The following is a 7,293-nucleotide window of genomic DNA, read 5'->3' as shown; positions in this document are numbered from 1 at the left end:
TTATAATCTGGCCAAGGTAGACATTTTCATTGACCTCTTCTAGTAGACTGTCCTTGACTTTCACATCTCCAGCTGGGATCCATTTGTTGGACATTACTTTTGTTTTGGAAATGTTCATGTTCAAGCCAACCAGCTGACATTCTGATGCAAGATCTTTAACTAAGTTTTGGAGCTCTGCGAAGTCTTTGGCCAGTAAGACAATATCATCAGCAAATCTCAAGTTGGTAAGCCTTCTTCCATTAATTCTAATTCCCTTACCTTCCCAGCTCAGCTTTGACATAGCCATTTTCAGTACAGCAGGGAAGAGTTTTGGGGAGATGGGATCGCCTTGCTTGACACCCCTCGTGATGCGGAGTTGATTCGCCGATGTTAAGCTGAAGAATTCTCGGAGATTTTCCTGAGCACTTCAATGTATGCTGCTCCCACTCCTTGCTCACTCAAAGCTTGGAGGACAGCTTACCCTTATACAAGCAATTATTTGGCTTGACATTAATTGACAGAGTTGTTGGATGTCTTGCTGAGGGATATCATACCAGATTCTGTCCAATTGGTGCATTAGATCGTCACAATTCCGAACTGGTTTGAGGGCCCTGCCTATACTGCTGCAAACGTCCCCAGCTGTCCTGTTATGAAATGAGACTGCACGCCGGACGACCGCTCCTGGTTGTCAGACCACACGGTGGGTGACAGTCAGGCTGGTATCCCACCGCTGTCTCGGACGTCTCCAGAACATACTTGCAGGTCACTGGACCTCAGTTCGAAGCGGGACTCCAAAGGAAAACAATTCTATTCCAGCCGAAGACTGTCTGTAGACGCCTCAGACAACAGTGGAATACTACCAGCCTGTCTGTCGCTATCCATACAGCTCGACAACTAGGACTGATGGTCTGGGGTACCACTTCGTTTCGCAGCAGGACCCCTTTGGTTGTCTTCTGCGGTACTCTTTCAGCGCAGCGGTACGTCGACGATATTTTACGCCATCCTGGGCTTACATTTCTGCAAGCTCTCGCACAAGGTGAGACTTTCTACTGTTTGCCTTAATGCCTGCCAAACCCTACTTTGGCCAGCAAGGTCGTAGGATCTCTCCCCAATTGAGAACATACGAAGCATTATGGACAGCGCCCTCCAACCCGCTCAGGGTTTTTATGGTACAAGGCGTCCCTTTTGGTCCAATTGCTTTATGTATAAAATAACGGGCTATTATCCTTTTGGTTGGGGTAGTAGGATAGTAGCGCTGCAGTCCGGAACCGCGGGACTGCTACGGTCGCAGGTTCGAATCCTGCCTCGGGCATGGGTGTGTGTGATGTCCTTAGGTTAGTTAGGTTTAAGTTGTTCTAAGTTCTAGGGGACTTATGACCTAAGATGTTGAGTCCCATAGTGCTCAGAGCCATTTGAACCATTTTTGATAGTCTGCAGGGATGCCAGATAGCTGGGAGACTTCTCGCTATAATTTATTACTCTTATTAGGATAATTTATGTTTTCCAGATATTTTCCAAGAGTCTTTTCTTTATCAATGTAATTTGTTATCCTTATGACCAATATTCGTTACCTATTTAGTATAATTTATTACACCAGATGGATGACACTATAATGTCAGTACCAATCATGGTCATCTTCATGAACTGTTGCACTAATCCACTTGTATGATATTTTACTAGACATAGCCCATTGTAAAATGGACGAAAAATAAAAAGAAGTCCAAGTAAGAGAGTCTGCATTTTGCATAGTCTGTTTATTTAGGAACTTTTCTGGGTCCCTCCAGACATGTACGTAGCGACACTACGTTAAAAAAACTCCACTGGCCACACACAAAAATCGTTAGTGCCGTGCTAAGTATAAAACTAAAGAAAAAGCGAGATAGCTTGTTTAACAGTTGTATGTTGCATTATCTATTTACTTAAAACGTTTTGAAACGATTTGGTGCAATGTGACACATCACACCTTTTAAAGATTTGTGTAGCCACCTTTTTTGAACAAAGTACACACTTACTACATAGCATTTGCGCTGTGGATATATTGATGTTCATGTTTAAACCAAGGTACACAGATGAACCTAGGTTCCATGTTCAGATTAGATTTGATTAGAATCAGTTTTCGTTCCATAGACCCAAAAATGATACGATTCTTGTGGGTGTGGAACACGTCAGAAAGTGTGACATATAACAGATAGAACATCCGAATGTATTACTCACTTCCCAGATCATTTCTTAGGAGATTGCCAAGATAGAAGAATACATTACAGTAAATGGGAACTGCCAGCATTTACAGAATTTATATTCTGTCAGAATGAAACATAATTATTTGCAGATTAAAACTGTGTGCCCGACCGAGACTCGAACTCGGGACCTTTGCCTTTCACGGGCAAGTGCTCTACCAACTGAGCTACCGAAGCACGACTCACGCCCGGTACTCACAGCTTTACTTCTGCCAGTACCTCGTCTCCTACCTTCCAAACTTTACAGAAGCTCTCCTGCGAACCTTGCAGAACTAGCACTCCTGAAAGAAAGGATATTGCGGAGACATGGCTTAGCCACAGCCTGGGGGATGTTTCCAGAATGAGATTTTCACTCTGCAGCGGAGTGTGCGCTGATATGAAACTTCCTGGCAGATTAAAACTGTGTGCCCGACCGAGACTCGAACTCGGGACCTTTGCCTTTCGCGGGCAAGTGCTCTACCAACTGAGCTACCGAAGCACGACTCACGCCCGGTAAGCACAGCTTTACTTCTGCCAGTACCTCGTCTCCTACCTTCCAAACTTTACAGAAGCTCTCCTGCGAACCTTGCAGAACTAGCACTCCCGAAAGAAAGGATATTGCGGAGACATGGCTTAGCCACAGCCTGGGGGATTTTCACTCTGCAGCGGAGTGTGCGCTGATATGAAACTCCCTGGCAGATTAAAACTGTGTGACCGACCGAGACTCGAACTCGGGACCTTTGCCTTTCGCGGGCAAGTGCTCTACCAACTGAGCTACCGAAGCACGACTCACGCCCGGTACTCACAGCTTTACTTCTGCCAGTACCTCGTCTCCTACCTTCCAAACTTTACAGAAGCTCTCCTGCGAACCTTGCAGAACTAGCACTCCTGAAAGAAAGGATATTGCGGAGACATGGCTTAGCCACAGCCTGGGGGATGTTTCCAGAATGAGATTTTCACTCTGCAGCGGAGTGTGCGCTGATATGAAACTTCCTGGCAGATTAAAACTGTGTGCCCGACCGAGACTCGAACTCGGGACCTTTGCCTTTCGCGGGCAAGTGCTCTACCAACTGAGCTACCGAAGCACGACACACGCCCGGTAAGCACAGCTTTACTTCTGCCAGTACCTCGTCTCCTACCTTCCAAACTTTACAGAAGCTCTCCTGCGAACCTTGCAGAACTAGCACTCCCGAAAGAAAGGATATTGCGGAGACATGGCTTAGCCACAGCCTGGGGGATTTTCACTCTGCAGCGGAGTGTGCGCTGATATGAAACTTCCTGGCAGATTAAAACTGTGTGACCGAGCGAGACTCGAACTCGGGACCTTTGCCTTTCGCGGGCAATTGCTCTACCAACTGAGCTACCGAAGCACGACTCACGCCCGGTACTCACAGCTTTACTTCTGCCAGTACCTCGTCTCCTACCTTCCAAACTTTACAGAAGCTCTCCTGCGAACCTTGCAGAACTAGCACTCCTGAAAGAAAGGATATTGCGGAGACATGGCTTAACCACAGCCTGTAAATGGAAATTGATCCTGCTGTTGTGCCGACAGCTGCTTTCGTCCCTGAGCACCGGGAGTCACTTCCGCACTCGGATACGGAGGCGCACACGCGCAAACAACGATCGCCGAAGCGCCACAAGAAACGACGGCTAGCGCCGTCGGATGCTTGCTTACTGCAGTCCACGTCAGACGGACTTGGGTGTAACGTCGATACAGTGCATCCGGATGCGCAACGGGAGGTTCTACCTCCCACACAGCAGTACGACGCGAATCTGCTACACAGGGGTTGAATACAGACACACCGAACGGAAAGCCGACGGAAGGAGTCCCTCCACCCACCGCAGCACCGCCACCGCCTTCGGTCAGCCCGGCAGGAGAGACACGACGGGAGCTGGACCTCCAGCACAGGAACTGGGCCGACGAATCCGATACTGACCCCCACACCGACGACGCACCCGCAATGGCGAGTGCTGCGTCCACAGGATGTTAACCGCGCAGAAGATGCAGACTGACGCACAGACAGCATGTCACTGGGCAGAAGCACACAAATTAACATAAGCGTTCATGTGCGCTTTACGCACTGAGGAACAGCGGCAGGCATATCGAACAGCCTCTATTAATATTAATACGATCAGAACGCCTGTCAAATTGCAATTATTACGAGACATGTTGCATGCGTCAGACGTCGACATCGTTCTGCTGCAGGAAGTATGTGTTGAGAGCTTCCCCGACCTCTATGAGTACGATACGTACATTACACTGACTACCGACGGCGGCAGCGGAACAGCGATACTTCTACGTAGCGGCATAGTAGCCGAGGACGTGGTGTACCTGCCGTCAGCGCGAGGACTGGCGCTCACAGTGCTGGGAGTACGGGTCGTTAACATTTACGCACCGTCGGGGTCAGACAGACGGCGCGACCGATCCCGATTTTATGCAGAGGAGATTGCAACACTATTCTTAGGTCGGTATGAACATGTCTTATTTGGAGGCGACCTCAACTGCGTGTTCGCACCAAAAGATCAACACCCACGTTATACTTCGTGCCCGGAGCTGCGGCAACTCATACAGGACATGAATCTCATTGATACATGGGAGAAGATACATGGCGACAGACGTGGATACACCTACGTCACGAGTCACTCTGCAAGTCGTCTCGATCGCATCTACGTAACACGTCGTCTCGAACCTGCGATCCTCGATGCGGAATTGTGGCCTGTCGCCTTTTCAGATCACATAGCATATATATGCACGGTCTCCTTGAGTCGTCAACAAGTGTGGAGGAGTCGCAGTGTTTCGAAACTGAATACAGCACACCTTAGGGAACCTGAGTGCAAACGCTTAGTCGAAGACACTTGGCATGTGTGTGAACGACGCCTCCCGACATATCCGACGACGTTGCAGTGGTGGCTGGAATGCGTTAAGCCTGCATTGCGCCGAGCGTTAATTGCATACGGAAGGGAGCAGATGATGTGGCGGCGATACACGACGGAATTTTATTTCACGATGCTCCGCGAACTTTCTGTACAAGCACCTTCACAGGAGCGTCGTGCAGGTATAAAACGAGCACAGGCCCAAATAATTTCCATAACGCGCCGCCGACTGGAGGGTGTCGCAATCCGTGCAAGGGCCTTTGAACGAGTCCGTGGAGAATCCCCGTCGATGTATCACGTTATCAGAGAAAAACAATGTAGTCGCAGAACCTTAATACAGACGGTCGTACTGCCAGATGGTCGCCGCATGACAACGCAAAAAGACATTGCCAACACTTTCGTGGAACACTACGGTCATCTCTATGAAGAAGCGGAACACGATCAGGCAGCCTTTCATGAGGTCCGACGAACGCTCTCCGCGTGTCTCGACGAGTCGGCCAACCTGGAGTTAACAGGTGAAATCACAGTTGACGACGTAATGGAAGCGATTGATAAGGGAGCGTCGCACAAATCGCCGGGGCCCGACGGGTTTCCGTTAGAGTTCTATCGTACATTTAAAGATCTCATGACTCCACGATGGACTGCCATGTACTGCGAATTGATGTCTCCCAACGTGCCTCTTCCGCCCACCTTCGTCGAAGGAATGATCATCCCCATCCACAAACCATCTGGCGGCACAGGGATACAGGCCTACCGGCCACTGACCCTTCTTAATTGCGACTACAAGATCTACGCCAGGATACTTGCAGCACGCTTTAAACGCGTGATACGCCAAGTGATTTCACTCGACCAAACCCAGCTAGGAGGAGATAGCAGTATACAAACGGCACTCAGCGACTACCGCGATGTTATCGCACTGGCTTCAACATGTCGTCTCCGGGGTGTATTGGTATCGATAGACTTCGATCGCGCATTTGACAGGCTGAGTCATGCTTATCTCACGGACGTGATGACGAAAATGAAGTTTCCGGAAAGTTTTGTCACCGTCGTCATGAGACTACTCCACGGAGCCGCATCCAAAGTGCTCATCAACGGACGCTTGGTGGGGCCCATCACCATCTCACGATCGGTCAGACAAGGGTGCCCGCTGTCAACGATATTGTATGCCATCGCTGTCGAGCCGCTGCTTTGCGGGCTCCGGAATCGACTCCAAGGAATGACGATAAGGCACAACAAGTTTATATGCCGAACATACGCGGATGACCTAGTGTTTTTAGCACGGTCAGGCGACGAGGCAAGAGCGGCCCTGCATTGGATTAATTTGTATTGTATGGCTACGGGAAGTCGCCTGAACATGGCAAATTCGGGAGCGATGAACATCGGGAGAGGACTCCCGACAGGAAGTGTAGCACCATTACAGCCGATCACCACGATGAAATGCCTAGGAATTATCTTCACTACAGACGTTCGACGCACGGCGGCACTGAGTTACAGACATCTTCTGCAAACAATTCGTGCGAGTGTCCGAAGTCACAGGTTAAGGGCACTGGATATGATACAACGGGTCACCTTTGCCAACACTTATCTAGCCTCTCGCATCCCCCACCTGGCACAAGTTCTTCCTATGCCGGTGGTGTTGGCCCGCCGAATCCTGGCGGCACTAGGATATTTTGTGAGCACAGGTCTGCTTTTTAAGGTAGGATACGAAACCCTCACCCTTCCTCGTAGTCGTGGAGGTCTTGGACTAGTCCACGTACGCGACCGAGCAGTGGCTATTTATGTAACCACGATGATAAAGATGTGGACACGACACCAGACAAGTCTGACGGGCAGCTTGATAGACGAACTCGCTCCATCTTCTCGTTCGGCTCCGGTAGCGGTGGCTCACATCTCACCATCGCTTGCCCATATGCGAACCTTCTTTGTGGAACACAGTTATGTACATATGGACCTACCAACTACCAGGACGTGATATATATCACATCTTGACGACGGCCGAACAATGCCGTAGAGCGCCGCCAACCAACGGTTATGTGGTCAGTGGTATGGCGTACAGTGCACCACCCACACCTTGATACGGGAACGCGCGCACTGTGGTATCAGGTGGTCAATGGGAAATACGTGACTCGTTCCAGGTTGCATACAATTCATATGGCGGACGAGCCACTGTGTCCGCAGTGCAATGTTATAGACACTGAGGAGCATCGCCTGATATGCGGTCCTT

General features: G+C 49.6%; 1 non-coding gene across 1 annotated transcript; it reads right to left on the bottom strand.

Moving 5' to 3' along the window:
• Window positions 1-2,319: 2,319 nt before the first annotated feature.
• Window positions 2,320-2,394, bottom strand: Trnas-uga (transfer RNA serine (anticodon UGA)). The gene has a single exon. It is a non-coding gene; the product is annotated as a tRNA-Ser (tRNA).
• Window positions 2,395-7,293: the final 4,899 nt, after the last annotated feature.

The sequence above is a fragment of the Schistocerca nitens genome, chromosome 1 (genome assembly GCF_023898315.1).
Source record: "Schistocerca nitens isolate TAMUIC-IGC-003100 chromosome 1, iqSchNite1.1, whole genome shotgun sequence".
Taxonomy (NCBI): domain Eukaryota; kingdom Metazoa; phylum Arthropoda; class Insecta; order Orthoptera; family Acrididae; genus Schistocerca; species Schistocerca nitens.
Note: the sequence above shows the minus strand (reverse complement) of the source record. Positions and strands in the feature narration are given on the sequence as shown.